This window comes from Meleagris gallopavo, chromosome 5 (genome assembly GCF_905368555.1).
Source record: "Meleagris gallopavo chromosome 5, MGAL_WU_HG_1.1, whole genome shotgun sequence".
NCBI classification, from domain to species: Eukaryota; Metazoa; Chordata; class Aves; order Galliformes; family Phasianidae; genus Meleagris; species Meleagris gallopavo.
The window spans coordinates 22,207,212-22,230,034 of NC_139408.1; the positions used below are offsets into that span (position 1 = coordinate 22,207,212).

General features: G+C 34.8%; 1 protein-coding gene across 2 annotated transcripts in view; it reads right to left on the reverse strand.

Annotated features, from left to right (window-relative positions):
* Positions 1–22,823, reverse strand: part of FUT8 (fucosyltransferase 8) — an 82,093-nt gene that overhangs the window by 42,592 nt on the left and 16,678 nt on the right. For both annotated transcript variants that reach the window (XM_085224632.1, XM_085224633.1), the window contains exons 2-3: positions 21,906–21,982; positions 3,509–3,651 (exon numbers count right to left, since the gene is read on the reverse strand). The gene's annotated coding sequence lies outside the window, so the exon portion shown is untranslated. The remainder of the gene's footprint in view (positions 1–3,508; positions 3,652–21,905; positions 21,983–22,823) is intronic.

Genomic DNA, 22,823 nt, shown 5'->3' on the forward strand with positions numbered 1-22,823 from the left:
TACATATACAACTCTGTTTTCTACAGCAAAAATATTTATCAGTTGTCATTTCAGACCTTAAAATATTTTTAAAAAAATTCCATGGTAAACTTAGCAGCCCCATTTATCACCACCAAAGAGTTTTTACTCAATTATAATTTTACCTTCATTTTTTTTTTCCAATTTTATTAATTCTCTTTTACATTATCTTATCATAAATAATATCCTATAACTAAACAGTCATAGCCATTCGAACAAAATGTTTTACTATTGCCGAGTACTCTGGCCTAGGGTCAGTTGTATCACAAATTAAGCGTGGCAAAGACTGTTAGGAACAGTTTCTAGACACACAATCTATCCTCCTTTCTTGTGGCCCCTGAAATGCCCATTTAAAATTAAAGCCAAAATTCAGACAAACACAGCTTCTCTCTACACCTTTCCACTTCATTTGCTAAAGAAAACAATAAACTTAAAAAGAAAGAGAAGGAGAGATTTCAAGCAAGCCTATGTGGCACTATTATACTCACACGCTTGAAAATCTAGCTTGAGCTCAGAAACTTAATTTTTAAAATGATGTCTCTTCTGTGTTAAAACCACCAAAACCATTTGGACAAGTAATATGAATACAAGTATAAAATTGCCTAAAAAGTGTCATCTCTCATCTAAAAACACTGCATCCAGTAAAAAAAAAAAATGCAAAATCACCTCAACTCATTTTCTACTAGGCAAACTATCATTAAACGACTGGACCAGAAAAGTTTAATCAGTAGACACATCCAAAATGTTCACAAACATTTCTCCCACCTTTTCATCCTTATGCCATTTATATTCAATTTTCAAAATTACCTTAATTTCTAATTCTCAGATTTATAAATCTACCAGATTTTCTGAGAAGCTATCCACACCCACATTCTCCCAAATTATTCTTCTGTGTAATCATTCCTTCACCTTAATTTCTTTTTCCTTCCTTTCAGCTTTTTCTGCTGTTTCAATTCCATTTCAAGTTTAGAGAAGAGATTTCCCAATAACTTACAAGTTCATTCAGATATGCACTGAGCACTTACTCCCAGGTAGGAAAAATCAAAGGTAAAAATTAATTTAAAGTGCTGAAAATTTTCTATGGTTATTTTATACAAACAGAAATTCTCCCATAAGTTTGAAAGAGACACGAGAATTCCACTTAAGACTAGTGAGATGGCACGCAGGATGGAAATGGAAAAGATTTCTAGTACATCTCTCAGGCCTTTCCATCTAATGCTTTTTTCACAATATGAATTATGACCTGACCTGTTTTCTTTGAAAGCAAGGTCAGAACTCCATGTTTTAAGAGCATTTCATCTTCTACAGATCTCTAAGATAGCTTTATACATTATTTTTTTAAAACTTGGAAGAATAAAATAATAATAATAAAAGAATACAGGCCGTACTCAGAGCTCAATGAGGAGTGTTAATGTAAGCAAAGCAAGCCCAGAGTCAAATCAGCTACCAGAAGGAGCAGTTAAATTATAAAGCCCGTATGGACTGAGATTAAAGTTCTAAGTGGTAAATGTGTATGCTTACATTTACACCACAAAAACTTAAAGTGAACGTTAAACGGAAAGTAAAGTATCACCTACAGTAAGCTATTTCTAAGGTTTAATTTAACCATGTAACTTTATTATAAGAAGCCAACATAAAGCGTATCAGCATTTAATGAAACAAAAAATTTTTGATAAGTATTTTCTATTATAAATCATTAGGAAAACACATTCGTTAATGCACCAGTTGATAGGAAATGAAAGCTGTAAGAAAAAAAAGTCACATTAAAATTTATTTACTGCTAAATGCACATGATATAAAAAACCTGTTAGAGTCACAAATTAATTTAGACTCCATTGAAGAGAAGATAGAATATTTTCCTAAGAATAAGTGTCTGCTTTAATGCCTTAAAAATCAAATTGTTCATACTAAACATGTAAGCCACAATTCATTACAAGCATAGAAAATGTTTTGTGGTCAAACTAAAAGGAAAGGTTTTGCTAAAAACCACTACTTCACAGGAGAGAATGCAGTGTTTACAAAATGACTAGAGGAAATGGTAAAGAGAATGCAAACTTACTTAAACTATTTCTGTTAAAAATGAGACTGGCGTGTATTCCATAATCATCAGAAGGAAAATATGCATACAATTCAAAATACTTTTGTTACAGCAGAAATGATTAATTATGGGTGCATAGTATATCTTTTTTCATTAATGTCTTGTGGTTATTTACAGAGTAAGGACATACTTAACATTAGAACATTCCATGATTTAAATAAGGTCTTTGTTAACTTACTACTTGCAACATGCTTTCAATAACAAATTCAGTGAGAGAGTGGAGATTTCCTGCTTGTTTTTACTTGCTGGCCAGAATTATGGCCCCAGAAAAGCATTATGTTTTTCTTGGCAACATACAGTTTAAGATATTTTAAACTTGGTTCTAAGCAAGCTAAGCAAACATACTTTTGGCTCAACTATCAACTCTATTCAAGTGTACCTTACATAAGCTGAATAGAAAAAAAAAAAGCTATTCATGACACAGAATTCTTGCATCATTATAGCTAATACATACACCATTATATTTAGTGGCATATACATTATCTACAATTATTTTTCACAGTATAAAATATGAAATTCACTCCACTATTAAGGGGTATAACATTGACTTTTTGATCACTAAACGTGAAACACTCAAAAAGCATGATACATTCCCTGTACGTGCGACTTAGATTGTACTCTCTCATCATAGTTAATTTCACTTAATACACAATTTCACCAACTAAATTATCTCCATTGGAAAGCACACTACTTTAAGTAAAGTACATTGCTCAGTTCTTAGGAAAAAAACTGCAAATTCTAACTCCTGTGTGACTACCTGTGATAGCACAGCCTCTGACAAAGGAAACTAAAGTAATAATTATTTTAAGATTAAAATGATGCTAGTTTTTGATACAAATAAGCAAATAGGTAGAAAGTATTATGGGCTTAGAAAAGATTTCAGTCAAAATCTACATCTTGATATTTCATGTAAGCCTCTTCATTAATTAAGTTTCATCTGGAGGGAGGGACGACAAAAAACAAAACAAAACAAAACAAAAAAAAAAAACGAACAACCACACCTACAACTGGTTTTCCTTAACCCATTCATTACTGGAACACTGGTGCAAAATTCCTACTTCCAATGCTTAAAGGCCTTCTTTAATTTTCTAACTAAATTTATACACTGTGAATCTGTACTTGTTTTCTTGCACGAGTATAAATTCTGGTTAGAGAGCTTAGTCTGTGCATATTCTGTACCCAAAAAGTGCATCCACAGAAAGCAGCCATAATCTTTCTCAGATTTATGTGCTATTTTGAATAGGACAAGCACTTCATCACAGGAGATTTACAAATTTTCCATATCTTAGACAAGCTCCCATTCAGATTAAGTCTTTTCATAATATATGGAATCAGAATCGTATACACAACACATAAAATACTGCCAGTATCTTGCATGAAACAAATACTTGCATTTCTCTCTTGGATTTCCTCTGTCTGATGCATCCCAGGACTCGATTTGTCTTTTTCATGGCCACTTTATTTTAGCAGTCCTCAATCATGAAAGCTCCAAATCTTCCTGCATGTATACCTCTTCAAATTGATGAGCTCCCATCCTATAAACAGAAGTTCTTATTATTAATCCTTTCCACATGGTGTCATTATACTTAAGTCCAGTCTACCATTCTGGTATCACAAGCAAAATAATACTTGCACATTATTCTGATCATCACAACCATTATCTACTTTGTAACCCAACTTCCACTAGAATCCATTATATTTGGGACAGTCATATCACAACATCATCTTTACCTAAAATAGGTAACAGATGCAGTCCATAAGGAATTGCACACATATTTGTTCTTCTCCAGTCTAATATTCTTCCTTGTAGCATGAGTCAAATCACACTTTCAGCCACTTCCTTTTCTAATGCTTTTTCTAGAATGCAGACATACATTTTGTAGTATTCTGTATGTACACTTCATTATTGTGTAAAGTTACTCCTTTTTTTCTTTCTTAATTTCTATTTATATGCATTATAGGAAATAAGCAAACATAATCACAAGTCTTATTTATTCTTACATCCATACCTTCAGCTTTACTACTGCTTCCATAAAAGCCTAATTGTATATCTCTATGGATTCCTCCAAGCAATCTATGTGATTTTCCCTTTGTATACTCCCTTATAATTTTGTCTGAGATGAGCAGATTATTATACAATCAGCAGATTATTCTCTAATTAAACATTTTTTTAATGGAATTCACTACCCATTTGAATTTCATTGCAAGTGCAGATTTATTCAGTAATGAAGCCTTCATATACTATAATTTCTAATTTCAGCACAGAAAACTCCCTGGCAGGAGGAAATACCAGCAACGCGGGATTTTTAAGCAGAAAGTATACATAGAACATTGAACCTGAAACAGTTCAAGAGGAATTTAGAATTAACCGAAGTTAATCAAAGGTAGACAAGACATCAACAAACTAAGCATTTCATGTAGGCAGTTACTGATACAATTTTAAGCAAAAAAGAGGATCGTATCTTAGAAAGAGAAATGCAGCTTAGTTTCCAAATGCCTTCAAGGTTCTCTCTCCAATGCCTAGATAAAAATTAACTGGGATTTTTCTTTCGGAGAGAGAAGAGAGTGAATTGCCAGAATGATAGGCTCCTCTAAGAAAATTATATAGAGAGACTCATTTTAATATGCAATGAATAAAGCAGTATTCGGTTTTACAATCCCTTTTTAACTACTAAAATAATACATTAACCAGAAATATAGCAAGGTAAAAAAAACTACCTTTCCCTTCTATTAACTAACCAAATGCCTTTCTAAGATACAATTATCTTATAAATGAACAGTACAACTACATAAAAATAAAGGTTTATTTATTCTTGTTTGCTTACTCTATTAACACCATACAAGTCTAGTCTAATATAGCCACAGCCAAGAACAAATTATTAAAAATTCAAACATCAAGCATAATCTTTCTCCAGAGTAATAAGTTAATAATCTACTGATAGCTCTTGCAAAAACCTAATTTCAAAAAGTGAGCGTAAATCTGTGGAAATGATACAAACATTAGCAAGATACAATAACTTTATATGAAAAAATAAAGGATTCCTGATGATAAATTGTTTATTACATTTGCAAAGAAAGCCATATCATAATCTAAGGCCTAGGAGTTTAGACAAACTAATCTTATGAGAAAGGGAAAGGAAAACCTACACCTATAAATGTGAAGCGCTAAAGGAACAAGCTATTGAAACAGATGATTTAATGAACTGATGGATTCTCTGCCACTTATTCAAATTTAAATTGAAGCATCAAAGATGTTTACTAGAAATAAACAAGTCTACCAGAATTTAAAAATAACTGAGTTTTGGCCTGAACAATTCAGGTAGGACTTGGTAACAAAAAAAAAAAGCGCATGCCTTTCTTCACAAAACTTAAAACTTACTATGTTCTGAATAAAACATTGAACTTAATGCCCATAGTTTCATGAAACACTTCTGAGTAGAATACCACTAAAGCAAAGAAAGCCAATCTTCCTAGCCTACATAATATCCACACACCAAAATCTTAGCATGATCGATAGCCACATACCACATCACAGATCTTGAAGAGAGAAAGAAATCAGAACAAAACTGCATGTAACACGCTGCTGATTAGCTTTCTCCAACAGCTGAGGATTTACATTAACCAGCAGTCCCTGTGTCAGCATGATCAGTCATGATGTGATTCCAAAACAAAAGCTGTGATTAAGCTGCATGCAAGCTACACGTTAGCTATCAATTCTCAGAAGAATAGATCCCAAGGCTCTCTAGCATGTCTCAGTTAAAATGTATTCAACAATGCTTACTAAACTTGATAATCTCCCAGACAACCTGTTGGCCACCAGGACCTAACTTTTTTTTTTTTTTCTCCAAATGCCACAAATTTAAAAATAACCTAATGCTCTCCAAATTTTATCTTACATTTTTCTTTATATCAAGCTGAACAGTAATTAGGAGCTGTAAGTAAAGAACTGATTTTCCAAAGGTACTCAGAATACAGCAGATAACATCTTTCATACTACAAATAGTTCCATGTTCATATTTGTTTGTTTGTTTTTAATAATGGGATGCTTCCCCCCTCCTCCAAGAAGTTACTTTCCTCCATAGTTTTGCAATAGAATCCAGGTTTATCAGAATCATTCATGCAAATTCTTCACTTTTTGTTTCAGTGCTTTGCTGGGAATGAAGTACAAGCTGCCTCTTCTGCAGTTACCATAATAAAAGTTGAAGAAACAGCATGTAAAGCAAACTACTACATATGCAATCAGCACTACTTTAAACAAGTCAACAGACTGAAAAGTATCTACAAGTCCTTGGTTAGCAGCACATGAAATTTTATGTGAATTACATAGTACATATAATATATACAATCATATAGAAACATTAACCTCTTACTGCCATTACAAGAAATGCTGGAAACAAAACTGCATAAAATTTTTAGCCATAGTTCGGTGATGACAAAGATGCATGTAGAAAAATGAAGGGGTAATAAGCTTGGTAGAAATGGAAAAAAACAGGTTACAGTAGCAGTTGTGTATTCTGGGATACAAAGCCAGGTGAAAACTGTTTCTTGAAGATACTTATGGAGGTCTTCAGGCTCAGGAGCACTGAAGAATTGACTATTAGGAATGGGCATTTGCCAGAGGCTGCAACTGGAGAAAATGGTGAAAGATACAGATGCTGCTGGGAGACAGTGCTGCCAACTGGCACCATAATCGCAATACCTTGGGTGAGGAACAGAGTGGTAGGGGCAGGAACAGGCAACCTCTAGCTAGTATTTGATACTTTCATTCTTGCTGGTGCTGAAGCTCCTCACCAAATCTTCTCTTCCACCAACTTCTGCACATCACTCCGTAACAGCTGCAAATATCAGAAACTAGATCAGAGGTAAGATCTTTCTTCTCTGACTGGCATCAAAGCAACGTGCAATATCTAAAATAAACAAGAAACTTAGCACCAGTCTGTTTACAACTTAACTGGATGTTTAAAAATCAAAACAAAAGAGCAGACAGGTGAGTAAGCTGTGTTTGTAATTGTTATGCAAAAATTCACGACACTTGACAGCCATAAGAAAACATGAGTTCTATGTGCAACCAGATGGTTTTGCAAATTCCTGGTATAGGCAAAGCTGTACCATATTCAGAAGCTGGAAAAGTCACAGAACTGAGCTAAAAGCATTCCTTGCTACACGTAGGAGAGTTGGAGAACGGGTGATTTGATAACTGAGCAAAAGATATGCCAGAATATGATTTCAAGTGTGCCACATTAGAGAGAAAATGTCTGAAGTGATCATTATTGAAGTAAAAAAATTCACTTGGAATCACCATCTCATAATTTAAAATGAACTATTCTACAATGCATTTACTACAAAAAAAAAAAAAAAAAAACACTCTAAAAGATCTCTGAAATACTAACTGACATATGATAAAGAAGTAGGTACCTTAATTTTAATAGACTGTGCCACAATATACACATCTTAATGGGTAAAAATTCCCCTCGACTTTCCAATTTTCTTTTAAATGCTACTCTATTTTCATAGATATTTCAGGACACTGAGCTGGGCTGCATTAAAAAAGGGGTGGCCAGCAGGGAAAGAGAAGTGATTGTACCCTCTACTCGGCTCTTGTGAGGCCCCATCTGGAGTACTGTGTCCAGGCCTGGGGCCCCCAGTACAGGAATGATGTGGAGCTCTTGGAGCAGATCCAGAAGAGGGCCACTAAGATGATCAGAGGGCTGGAGCACCTCTCCTATCAAGAAAGGTTGAGGGAACTGGGATTGTTTAGCTTGGAGAAGAGAAAGCTCTGGAAAGACCTCATGATGGTCTTCAAGTACTTGAAGGGAGCGTATAAACAAGAGGGGGGAACGGCTGTTTACAAAGGTGGATAGTGATAGGACAAGGGAGAAAGAATGGCTTTAAACTGAGACAGGGAGGTTTAGGTTAGATATTAGGAGGAAGTTCTTCACCCAGAGAGTGGTGATGCACTGGAACAGGTTGCCCAAGGAGGTTGTGGATGCCCCATCCCTGGAGGCATTCAAGGCCAGGCTGGATGTGGCTCTGGGCAGCCTGGTCTGGTGGTTGGAAACCCTGCACATAGCAGAGGGGTTGAAACTAGATGATCATTGTGGTCCTTTTAAACCCAGCACATTCTATGGTTTTAACTTTACACTCCACAAAATACAGCAGAGACACCTGACTTATAAGCAATGAACTAATTCAAGTATGGCAAGCTATTTGAATTAGCAGGTTTATGTTGCCTCATTTAAACTGCTTTACAGCTTTCATAGAACTCCAGGCCACCAAAATTTGACTGCTTACTGTATCTGATCTTGGCTATCACTACAGTAAAGAGCACTGACCTGTGATGTTGTTTTTTTTTTTTAACTCAAAGATGAATAAATTGAAACACTCAAAATTACTTCCTACAGTAGCAAGGCCATGAATAAACCAGACTGTGAAAGCTGCAAGTCAAAATCTCAGACAAAGCTGGCAACAACTTTTCCTTTCAGAATTTATATAACACATACCAAAGGAGAATGACATATGGCTTTAAAATGTACTGCGTTTAAAGCATTTTTTGAAAGTATTAGCTCTTTGTTTAATTTTGTTTAAAAACATCAAGGATTAAGATTACACTGTTGTATGGGAACTATTGATCACAGCCTGAACCTCTGATTGATCACCTGAGGCAAGCAACAAGTCAGCCGCGAGAACACAGGTCTACACTTCTTGTGGGTTGGTTGTTTTTTTTTTTTCCTGCTTGGTTTTTCTATTTATGGCTGCAAGTCATGACTGCATTTAAGCCAGAAATTGTTTATTCAGTTGCTGGCTTATTGGCTTACACCTTTACAGTGACTTCAGGCTACAGTGACTTCAGATCCTCCTAGATCCTATATAAGTGTTGACTGCCACTGAGGAAAGATCTCTTTGTGGAGATCACTCCTCGTGGAGTTTATTGTGAGCCTACAAGAGCATTTTTCATTTGTTATCTTTCCAGCACGATAATCCTACTTAGCCTAACCTTTGTATACTTATTGATTGTACACCTATTGATTGTACAATTGTTAATCAGATTTTCTATTTTTGTTTTTAATGCAACTATCAGTAAGTCATAAATTGGCCATCATAGCATGGTGGTTAGAAACTATCAACCTCAGAGAGCGATTTTCTTTAATATGGAAGATCATTTTATTTATATATAGGTGTATATATACATATACAACTACTTCAGAAAAAAAAAAACTGTATTAAACAAAGGCTCTTTTACTTCAAGAAGTAAGCAGTCTAAGAATACGGCCATTGTCATATGAAGTCTGTAGTTATTAAAACTACATGAAGGCCTTATTGTAAATAAGGACTTAAATTTGTCTCTTTTCTCATAATTAACTCCAATGAAACGGCATTCAAATATTTCAAATTAGTAATGTGAGGTCTACATATGCTTTTAAAAAAGGCCAAGCCTTCAGAAAAAAAAAACAACAACAACAACTCATATAATCCTTGCACCTATTCACTACTCGAGAGAGAAGTGTTGTTTTCCTCCCTGGTAAACGCCCTGCCCGCTTTGTAATATATATGTAACTATTTCATGGTCAGTTCTTCCTATGTTTAGCTGTTGATTATTAGCATGCCATAATTCCTTGACCTTACAAGTGGCATTTCCTTCAATAACTCTCTATTCTTTTATATCAGATATTATCCTTTTGTCCCCACTTTCTGCGTGGCTTTTGTTAGGACACAGCTTCCTTTATTACTGAATAGCTCAGCCTCCCTGTAGCAGCCGCATTAGAACAGAGGTGTGTTGTTCCACTCCAAAAGGCCCTCCATGGCTCTGAGCCGCCTCCAGCCACAGCCCCCGCTCTGGAAACACTTCTACTGCAGGTTCCTGCCACACACAGGCCAGTCACAGATGAAAATTGCATGCCAGTCTCAGAGACTTGGTCCAGCAAAATATGTCCAAGTACAGACTGATCTACAATGACTGCTCTAAAAGTAATGCCTCCTATTAACGGTTGGATTGGATGATCTTTCAGGTCTTTTCCAACCTTGGTGATTCTATGATTCTATTTTATCATGTTGGCCCACAGTGTAGGAGACGGATGCTAGAGATACGGCAGTAGAGGCTGAACCTTCCCACCAATATTTTGTTACATGTTGTTGCCACGTAACAGATGGCAGCAGAGAGGCCACCTGACAAAATGATGTCTGACGTAGACTTGCACATGAAGCAAAGTTGTGTAATTGAAATCCTCCACACTGAAAAAACGGCACCCATGGACACTCACTGACAGTTGCTGAACATTTATGGAGACCAAACAACAGATGTGAGCACAGTGAGGCAGTGGGTGGTACATTTTAACATTGATGTGAAAGACAAGCCATGTTCCATACAGATTTTTACAACCCCCCCCCGTTTAAAAGTCAACAGAACAGAAACTTGGAATTAAAACCTAAATGGCAGCAGAAGAAAGTGGAGGAGAGGATATTCCCCAAATATCCCCAACATTATTTACACAACTATCTACCTTGGAGTCCTCAGAAATGAACTCTGGTTTTTTAAGTTGGTTTTGCTAAAAATCAAAGATTTTACATAGAAAAGTACACTGAGAAGACAATTAAAAATCTCCATCAACCAGCCCCAGGTTCATGGGCCAAGGGACAATAAGAAGAAAGAAAATAAGACAGAAGGGGTCTCATAAACCTGATCTTAGATGATACTGATATCATTCTCACATAGAAAGTAAATTTTTAATGAAAAAAAATCCTAAAGAATACAGGAAGGCAGATTTTGACTATGAAATGTAATAGATAAACAGATGCTTAACGCTAGTGAAACCCTCTGGTAGCTTGCCTGAGTCAAAAGACAGGATTTTACGAGCCATTTTTATAAGCATAATGGAACTAAAACACTTGAGGATTCTGTAGGGCAAAATGATGTTTACACTGCAACAGCTTAAATACAGGGCCATCGCAGGAAAGCTAAACAAAGTACACATATAAGCAGTTACTATGAAGGAACTTAAATCATTCCCTACACCTATGGTAATGGAATTCAAATAACTTACATATAACAGCCATGAATTTCATGTTATCTTATCACTTTAGATTCCATAGCATGGGAAGAGAGCATCACCATATGTTTTTCAACAAGGCTGCAGAGAGCACAATAACAGATCACTAAATATGACTTCTGCATCAGGTGACATTAGCATCCGTGTATGAGAAAGTCAAAACTGATGTAAGCTTTTTTAAATAAGCAGAGCCAAAAAGAGCCCATTTGAATATGACAGTCAGGTGAATTTTACTTATTTATTAAATAATTTCAAATTGACATTAAGGACACTGAAGGAAAAGGAAACAAAAAAACATAACCAGCCATACTTGAGAACATTCACACAATATTATGATGTTCTACTGCTGTAGCAGAATAATTTTTTTAGGTCATGACTTTCAGAAACTTATTTTCAAGTACTAAATATTAAGGAGAGTATTAATTTTCCTTTAGGGAAAGGAAGTTGTGACCATATATACTGCAAGTTGTAACTAGTAATTTTACATACCCAACATTTTAAAGTTTTCTTCTTTAAAGTTATTCATATTACCAAAAATAAATAAATAAATAAATTAGTACTTAATGCTTCTATGCTGCCTTATTTATAAGTTGTCTAATACTTACGAACAGACTTGAAGATTTTTCAAAGAAAAACTCCTTGCAACAACAAAACGCAAATTATCTAAGCTGAGTTTATCTCACTGTGATTCACACAGGTGGCTCCAGAGAAAAGGAATACTTCTGATCCAGTTCTCATTAACCAAAATACCCTGAATTGGAGAGCTTTGTTTAATCATTTATTTCACTCATACGTTAGAAATTAAACTTTTAAAAACATATACGCAATTGAGTACGCATTTTAAGTATATCAGCCTGCCTTTATTTTCAGAGCAATGATGGGAGAGACGTAGGTCTAAATTAGCACCGGGTGACCAAAAGTTCAGATCCAGTGCACATTTAACAAAAAATAAAGAAAGCAGCATACTGATCTGCTTTTTGTGGCTCCATTAATACTTCTCAAACTGCAAGACATTTCTGATGCTAGGAAGAATAACTGTGTGCTTACCACCAGATCTACAAATGCCAAAGAGTCTGTTTCAATTTAATTATTAAAAAAAAAAAAAGAAACTCAGTTACACATAAAAATAAAAATGCATTGTCGGAGCACAGAAAATACTTTAAAAATATTTGAATATTCATATTACAATACACAAAACTAAATTACTTATGCCATAAACAGCAACAACTGCTACACAAAATGTTTCAGTTCTTTTCCCTAAGGAATGTTCCCTAAGATCGGGAACATTTAAGGCCACTGTTTCACTTAAAATCTCGCTTTCTCTTGAACCAGAAATGAACTCAAAACAGTTCTTTGACATTTTGCTAAACTTAAACCAACACAAACTGAATTGAACTGAAAAATTTGATGGTCATTTAAGTGCATAAGAACAGTTTCAGTGAAATACAGAAAGGCTCGGGGCACAAGGGAAAGAAGAACAATTTCTTTTGTACCCAATGAAAGTTTATGTCTATAATGTGTAAAATAGTTTGGTTGGGTTTTTTTTGTTTGTTTCTGTTTGATACACAGTGTTTAAAAACATAAAATGACAACAACAACAGAAAGTAAAATGATGGTTATGTGTTATTCAGTATAGCACGTCAACATTTCTTCATGAAATGCTACATTTGTAGGTTTCTTTTGTTAAATTCAGATTGCTTCCTTATTTGTTGTTTTAAATGCATTATCTACCCGAAAGAAGACCTGCTCTCAGATCCCAACACATGCTCATCACTAACTTTCTTCACTCCCACTCTGCGTAAGAGATGAGCACACAAATTTTGACACTAGGTCAAGATTACTTCTGTGTATAATGCAGAAGTTCTCAATACAGTCTATTTAGAAAAACTCCGAGTCTCTGCTTTCCTGATAATTTATTCTTACAATGAATTACATGTGATCCAGCACAGTTCCTTGAATGATATAAGATTCATGCTCGCACTACACTTTATTAAGAAAAACAACCATACATTCCAGTTTTTCCTGTTCCCTCACTGAGTTACAAGTTCACAAAATGTCAGTTTCTCTTATTACAGGACATCTTCATACTCCCAGCAGTGAGTGTTGAAAAGCCTTGCAAACAACAGAAAACAAAGTATAGTTCATTGGTCAGATCACTAGACAAACCAATATACCACACTTCCACATACACCAAACAACTCTTTCTCAAAGTCTCTCCAGATTTGCCTGGTACAAAAATGAAACTTAAAGATCTTTTGCCTCCAACACAACCTTTGGAATTCTTTTAAAATAGGATTCATTTAAATTTGTCATCTTCTATTTTTTTTTCCTGGTACAGATATCAATATACTTAATTTTATGCAACAAAATTCTATTAAATAAATATAAACAGTATCTGGTCCTAATAGATTATGACCAATTGAGATAGAGCTACCTTCTATGAAAACAGCACTCACATTACCAGTGAAAGGTTCTTACATATTTATCATGCTGGTAATTCCAGATGCTTTTAAAATGTTCAGGAGATTATTACCAATAATAAAACAAAGTGGAACCAAAAAAATCCTTTTTTTCTAATAATAAACACTAGTTTCCCCTAAACCCTTCGAGCTGCCATCAGTTCTATCAAAACAACCTCATAATTGACACTTTTTTTTTTTTTTTTTTTTTTTAAGATGTAGTTTAGTAATCATCTGGTTCTTAGCTTGTTACAAAATAACTTGCTCACTTAGGAAAAACTTATTTCCAGTCTGTTTCTGAATTTTGTATAATAAAATGACAGGGAAAAAAAAAACACCCAGAAAAAACACTGAAGAATCTAACTGAATGAAGTAGTTCAGAGGAAAAAGGGGGTGAGGGAGAAACAGCACAATACTTCATGCCTTCAGGAGTCTTCAGTAGTCATAGTGAGCAGCTGAAGAAAGATAATCAATTCATAAATACAACAATCTTTTAGAAGAGTAGGACAGTTCATTACTCATCACAGCTGCCTAAGAATTAGATGAAAATAAATCAAAAGCATTAAGCAGAGTAACAAATTGCATTTCAGAAAAAAACGTAGGTGTATACAAAAAGAAAAAAGAATAAAGCATTTGCTTGTACTCTGAATGCTAAAAGGTATAGATTCTAAATGTGAAAACCACTGTATGCTTGTGGGCATATACTCACTTTAAAGGTCACTAAAAAGCAGCTGAAATACAAAACACTAATGAAAGTAGCTGGCAGTGACTTGGTGACAGTCTACAGATTTGAACAAAGCATACCTGCACTAACTTACAAGAACATTCTGTTCAAATTATCAGTCAGTTAATTCTTCTGATGCTTCTTTATAGCCTGTTTTGAGTCTCAGTACATACAGTGCTAGACAAGATCTGCAGTAGTCAAGAAACCATACAGAATCGTATTTGGCATGCATCAGGGAAAATATCTCATGCTCTCTATCATCTACTCCATCTCCAGATGATTTGTATACAACCAGTTACTAAATTATGAAACAGTAAGTGCAAAGGAAAGAATGAAATGCATGCAATGAGCAATCATTCAATATAAGACAAGAGGGAAAACAACAACAACAAAACACAACACAGGAGAGGAAAACTTGGAGGGATTTACAGAATTCAAGCCTGAAAGATCATTGCTTCAAAAGGCACGTATGTGGAAGAAACAAGCAGAGTGAGGGCGTTGGAGCACTTACGTTATCAAGATACTTCCTGAAGCCACTAGAGTGCATGAATTACATCCAAACAATTCTGTGAACAGAGCTTAACTTTTCTTCGTACTTAGCAACATTCTCTGCTATGCTCTCTGCTCTAGAAAACCACCAAAATAACAACAAACTTTAGTCTTGTTGTAAAATGCCCCCAAACTCAAGAGATTATTTTATACTGAGCACATCCTACTGACATACCCTGGATTGCTGCTACTGCACTGAACAGCAAAAACTAAAAGCCATAAGTTACCAGCTGAATAACGTTGGTAATGTTTTAACAGTTCTGTGATTCTGTAGTATGTTTGGAATGCATGTGCATGCTATCACTTTTGACTCAAAATGTATGTATCAGAACACAAGCCGTTTTCAGAAATGTATGGTTTCAAATGTACTGCAAAGTGCTGACATGGAATGATTTCAATTCACAATTTGTGCAAGTAATTTTAGATGCCTCAGCGCTAATTGTCTTCCTCCCTCCAACAAAGCTTAATAATTCAGGTTCACATACAAGCTATGTCATACAGTAAAATAATTTAAGAACTATCCACAAGGTAATAGCTACAATTACTAATTGAAAAACAGAGGTTCCAAGTACGCATAAGTAACTTTTCTGGAATCCCTTAGGAAGAACAGGTAACTAGCTAAAAGAGCATAAGAAAATAAAGAGTGGTAGATTGGAAAATAACAGAGTGGGACAAAATTAGTGCAAGTATCTAAGATCTAGACGTTAACTGAAAATACAAATAGTTTAGAATAGAGTTTAGCTTAGAAAATATTTTAGAAAAGTACAAACACCATAAAATATTTTGAGTAAAATAACTTAAGAACATACTCCAATAGCACTGCTATATTAGAAGAACAAACCTACTGTTATCAGTGGTGGATTACAGCACACATACACTTGTCCTTGCCTGCATTCCAGCTCCTGTTCATTAGATCTTCTGTCAACAGAAAGATGACCATACAGGTGACATTCCAGAGGCATCTTTACCATTGCTTAAGATACAATTACTAGATGGCTTTGCAATGTTCTATGGGATACTAATCACAGCAGTAAGAAATTATGAAAACTCCGAGTTCCCATAACTCCATTAACTGCTTTCTAGGGCACCCTTCTGAAAATATCTGTGGTTCCTTACACTAGTTTTCCCTCTGCTTCCCTTCCAAAGAAACATCATCCTTCTCAGATGAGTATTATGTACGTATAACAAAAGCATACATAATTTTTCCGTATTTGCTTGACTTCAGCAACTACCAAATCAAGCTGAAATGAAGACTAGATAATCAAGGAGAAAGGATGCATGATACAGATGGTGCATAAAAATCACCAACTGCTGCAAGCATTCATAGACCAGCTGCACAGTGCTGAGTGGTGCTTTTGGGTTTGTGAGGGGAAAAAAAAAAAAAAAAGCTCTGAGTTATAAGATCATTCACTGTTACAGTCATAGGACAATGAGCAATCTCCTCACATCCTTCTAATACAGGAAGCTTACATTCGTGCCAAATATGACTGCCATATAACATCACTGACAGCAGTCAAAATCATTTGGTAATGTGGAAAAATGGAATGATTGTTTTCTGGAACAACCCCAGACTGCTACCAGTCACCAGATAATCAATTGGAAATTGGAAATATGAACTAAATAGAAATCATTGCATATAAAGAGATATTAAATGCATGACTTCTAGTGTAGCACTGCAATTGTAATATGCAGGAAAAAAAACAGACATTTTAAGGCAATGGAAGTTCTAAAATGAGATGGATCAAGAGTGAATAGATATATATACAGCTCTGCCTTCCTAAGCCAATCTTAAATATAGAAGTAAAAGGAGTACATTCTATGGTTAAAAAAAAAAAAAAAAGAAAATTATTAATATTAATTAACATTGTTGGGGAGGAGGGTGCAAAAAGCACCGTTAAGAACAGGATTTTCTAAAAACCAATTAGCATTTTTCTTGGAAAAGCATATATTCAATGGCAGAATTACAAGGCAAATATTTGGTCATAAGTATTTCTACACTTAGTCTGGCAGGGAAAATACTTCTAAAGAGAAAAAAGGAGTGATAAAACTACTGTAAAAGATGATGCAACATGATCCTTTAATATGCATTTGATTGAAAAGAAGCTTGTAATGCCTCAAGATACGGACAGATTTCACTGTATTTAACATCCCTGTTACACATTATGTTTTACATAGAAGTTGATGTAAAATGTTACCAGTAATAAGCTGAATTTGGCTAAGAGTAAGACAGTTGCTAAGGTTAGCAAAAGGAAACGTGATACTGAGAAGCATAATGGTAAGACTGCAGCTTCTGTAACACGTTCATTCCCTCAGCAGTAAAGTGAGATCTCAGTTCCATTTTCAAAGTCAATGACAATCTTCCCTTTTTTTCATTCTCAAGTGGACAGCATGCTACACAGTCCTGCTGCACTGTCACTAATGCATCATGCCTCCCATCTGTGCTTGCTGATGAGCCTTTATACTGATGAGCCTTTAAAACTACAAGAGAAGCTCAGAAAATTCCTCTTTCAAACTATTTTCTCCTTTTTCCTAATCAAAATCAGTTTTTCAAGCATCTAATACCAAATACCATCTCTAACCTTTAAGTGTTATTTAAACTAATATGTTACTAGATTTGGGACCACACATTTGTCTCTATCCAAATGCAAGTTCTTCAAATAAGCCCAACTAACCGAGCAATTTAACAGTTAGTGATCTATTCCTAGTTTTACAATACTGTTACGTAATTAAACATAGAATTTTATACATTTATTTTAAGCCATATATTATTTCTAAGAGCTAGCAAAGACAATGACTAAAAAGTCCCCATTATTCAGCCTTAAAGGAACCCTCTTGAGGGTATGAAATTTCCCTGTTGAGTAACACTGTTTTTATTAATTAACCAATTTTAACACAGTTAATATCAATTACAACAAATATCTTTAGGAAAGATCAACCTGATCAAAACGTTAATATGAGCATCATTGGGAGAATTTCAAATGCATCACTCTATAATTGGCAAGGCATTTCATTTTTCTCAGCCATTTTAGACTAGGGTTTATTTCAACATTTCTTTAAAAACAGAACAAGACCCCCCCCCAAAAAAAAAGCCACAACTGAAGTGCAAAAACAATTGACAGGTTCTGTCAATTTCTGAAGTGTTTCTTAGCTACCATTTAATAACCAAAATGTAAACACAATAGAATACTGTCATACGTGTAATATGATTACATCATACTATAAAAAAAAAGAAACTACTAAATGTTTCTATGTAAAAGTAACCCTGACATTTGACAAAAGTTCTGTTTTTTTTTTTATCTTCTCCTATTTTTACCTGTAGCTGACAGCTACCGGAACAGAGTCAAAAAGACCAGATCAAAGGGAACAGGTTTACAGAACAAAGAATTGACCTCCAAGTAGATCTGAATGTGTTATCAGAAAAATTGAATTATCACACTGACGCAGGTTTTTGTCTTTATGATCTTCATTTGGGTATTACATATGCTGCATACATATTTGGATGCATGACAGACAATGACATTTGGTTACAACAGGTTAAAATCATTCAACTGGTCAAACTATAAGAATTATAAAACACGTTTCTGATTAAAGAAATGGACACGTTAGCTTTCACTATATTAACATTCTCAAGCTGCATCTCCCAGCTACTGACATATTACAAGTATAACCTATAACAAGTTATTCAGTTATTTGGGTTAATTAAATACTTCTCAATTCCAAAATAAGAATAAGTTATTATTTCATACATATGTTTATTTCAAGTAGTAAGTTCATATTTGTTCACCTCTTGGTTTATTCTTGCCTATTTCCTCTGATCTTAATATAAAATAATTCCTCAATATTTCAGTCTTAGTTTGGTGTAAAAGATTAACTTCAAACATTATAAATGGTATAGATTATCAATGATACTTGAAATTTGATTTTTCAGGCACTATAAAAATACTAATTTGTAGCCAGATAATATCCATCAGAATAACTTCTTATATTCCCATTCAATGTTTAAGATTTGGAATATTTAAATTTAAATTCAGATCAATTCATGATCTAAAGTTACTTAGACCATTAGAGGAAAATGTTTCATCCAAAAAATAAAAATCCAAAACTCACTGTAATACACAGAAAGATTATATGCTGCTTCTGCACGCAAGAAAGATACTAGACTGAAACTTTAGAAACACACAAGGATGGTTCAGCTTTGATCTTTGTAAGAGCTAAATAAGCAACATACTCCTTTGGAAAGATATTTTTCTTTTCCACTGGGGATCACATGTTGATACATCTTGATACATAGAAATAAAAAATATCTATTCAAGATTTCAGGTGCCCATTCAATAAACTGAAAACTCAACACATACAAGCCTTTTTCAGGGAGTATTTATCTTCAAAAGCCAAAAAAACAGCTTCCAGCATTTCCAATAAAGGATCAAAATGTCTTTCAGAATATGAAAAATTCACCATTCATCTATTTTAATAAATTGCAAAATTGCAATTCATAGATGGAATGGATTAGACTAAGTACGAAACTTGACTTGAAAATAAAGGAAAAGACCACCAAAAACATTCATAGATCTGAGAAGAGTCAAGAGAAAAAAAAACAAACAGGTAGACAGATTAAAAACTATTTTTTCCCCAGATTTTGACAACAAAGAATAGTTTTGAATGCAATCCTTATGTAGTTGACCCAGATGCAGGAACTGAACACAATCCCAGACTAAAGAAACGAGTAGTAAGGAATAGGCATCAGTTTTCCTCTATTGCTTAGTTTTCCTCAACCTACCAGCACTACCTGGTAGGTACTTGACATGAAGCTCAAAAACTTTCCTCCAGTCTAATCTGCCCCAGTAGTTGAAAAATAAATCCAAAACCATCAGCTAAACTGATGCCCTACATAGAGCAGTTTTCAGGCCTGTATAATTTCTCTTAATTGCCCTCTGACAAAAATTTAGCAGAAAGAGCAAAAAGGAGTTTCATACTGTTCTAAACCTCAGTGTTCCTTTAGTTAGGATAGAAGGACTGATTCTCTAACAGAGGAACAACTGCCACCACCACTGACAAACCAAGGAAGCGTGAGCACAGTGCAAACTGTCCTACAGAAACTAAATATAAACAAGTATATACACATACATCCAGGCTCAAACTGAAAACAAATATAGATCACCCTTTTAACTTTACAGTGCTTTGTAACATCAACTACACAAACAAGCCAAATGGGTACATAAAAAAATATGTAAAAAGACATAGAGCAATTGCTGTATTATGAATTTATAGGGCAGTACCTTCAAGGATTCAGCAAATTCTGATAATAAATGGTTTGCACGATCTATATCAGTTGATACATATTTTCATGTGTTTACATATAGGGAAGGAGAGAGACTACAGATGTTGTTGTTGTCTGCTAAAAGATTTTCAAAAGTTATTCTCTGTGAATCATTGTTTCATTCAATACTGGAAGGTCACCCCCTACTCACTGCAAAGACCAGGAAAAATTTGGCAGATTACCTAGTTTTAGTCCTACACTGTTACAAAAGCTGTATTCTGTTCTACTCAAAAGTAACATGGGCTATTTCTGGCCTAACAACTTTGAATAGCCCTTCCACAAGTTGCTGGACAGATCTACTGACTTTCTGCTGCATAAACGGTCAGGTTATGCTCTCACACTCATTACCACCACCTGCACATTCTCATTTCTTCCTTTGCATCATTTTAACACTTTCTGAACTCTTATCTGAGCTAATCCAACCCACTAACTCACCTTTTTGCTAGGTTTCTGACATAAATCAATTCACAAATGGTTTCAGCAGAGTCAGAAATAGAACAAAGTGAAGAGAGAGCAGTGTTCAGGAAATACAGCCAACGTCTTCCAACTGCAGGCTGTTAACAATGGCTAACCCAATTTGAGGAAACCTATCTCCATATTTTTGTTCTGTTTTGGCCACGAGATCCTCAAAACTCTTTTGTTGTTGTTTAGGTTTTTTTTTGTTTTTTAAATCATCCATCAAATTCTTAAGCAACCTTCAAGAGTTAATTCCATATAAATAGATCACAATAATTCAGAGTACTTTAGCTGTCTTCAGATAAATTCACAATCATTACTGAAATTGTGTGAACAGTAAAAGCATCTCATCTGCAACAAACTTGCTCTGAGATGGTTGTGAAACTCATTTTTGAAAGTTCAAGAAGCTGTTGTGATCTTCTTATCCTTATCATAATTATTAATGTTACTGATCATAAGAGCCTTTCCTGTAGCTGCATCAAACAAAAATAATGTCACAACAGGCTTGGGTTCTAAGTTCACACCTGAATTCACATTTCAGTGAAGTTCATTTCACTCTATAGTCAGTATTTAAAAAGATTTTAAGACATATTTATTATTATTCATTTATTTAAATGCATGTTACAGCTCCTGAATAGACCTTCAAAAGCATATGAATGTGTAATATTACGTTTTTAATATGTCACTATTTGAGGAAACATAGCCCTGGATTTAGAATATCCCAAAGCACACAGTTATTTCCAGCTCCAATGATGTAGTTGCTCACAGGTCTGACAGAGAACCTGGGAGAATCAGATGTGTGTATAACTTCTACAGAAGTACTGCTTATCTTTGAGAAATGCAGTATCTGCAATTCAGATACAGATGAAAGGACCCAAGAATAGAGACAAAGGACTTTGTACACATGACAGAGGATACACAATGTATCTATAAAATAATTTCACTTTCTAGAGGGGATAGGGAAAGAAAAGGAAGGTGAAACAGGTGTTCGAATGACCCAGTTTTGTCAACAATCTGACATTAAAGAAAAAGGCATTCTTCAAACTGAATCCACAAAACATCTAGCAAAGGACCTGACATCTGTGCTGCAAAGTTTGCCTTCTCCAGCTGACATTGATTTGCCATTAGAAGGGCAATTTTCAGTTGTTGCTTAAGAAGCACAGTTCCTCATCTAGTTTCATCACATTAGCCATTGTCTTGGTAATAGCAATATAAAAGAAATAAAGAAGTATCTACTTACCATCAATAATTCCTGTTCAAATTAATACTTTCCAGGACTCTTCTTCCTCACTTTCATTTTGAAGCCTAGTTAATTCTCTGAAAACAGAAGAGGAAAAGAAGATTGTTAATTTTTACCCTTTTTCTTTTTAAATCTTTATATGCATTTTCATCCTTTATCGATTACATACAGTCAAGAGATGCATGTAAACATCCATATTTTTAAAAAGTTGCTCTGTTTTATGATTAGACAACTGACATGTCTCGTAATTCCCATGAAAACAGAAATCATTAGACATGAATAATCTTTTTTGATACTGCAATTTGAAAAAAAATAGCAATGTCTGCTTCATTCCCATCCTCCACCCTCTCCCCCCAAAAAAAAAGTATAGGCTTTCAAGGCAGCTGGGAAACAAACTCAGGATGTGAGAGGAAAAAAAAGCAGCAGAGTAATTCCTTGGTTATATATAGCCAGGCCTGGGTGGGAGAGGAAGAGAACTGCAAAAAAATTATAGGCCTAGGATTCTAAAACACAGCCTCAGATGCCAAAAATAAAATAAACTACTCAAACTGAAATATTCGCTACAAAGGCAAAAATAGGATCTACCTTTAAACAACGTATAAGAAAATTAAACTGGTCTGTTTATATTTTTACATAGCATATATAGCAGACTGTACATACTAAGGAAGCGTATTGCCTTCAATAAAATCTTACTTTTGAGTTATCAATGTGTATGGGAACTGCTGAATCACGGCCTGAACCTCTGATTGATCACCTGAGGCGAGCAATGAGTCAGCCACGGGAGCACAGGTGAAGGCAATTCACCTGTGCTGCAGGAAGGGGTGGAGCCTGGCTGCACCTCTCCTAGACAAATTTAAGAGCTGACTGCCAGTAGGAAAGGATCTCTCTGGAGATCCCTCCTCTGGAGTTCTGCAGCAA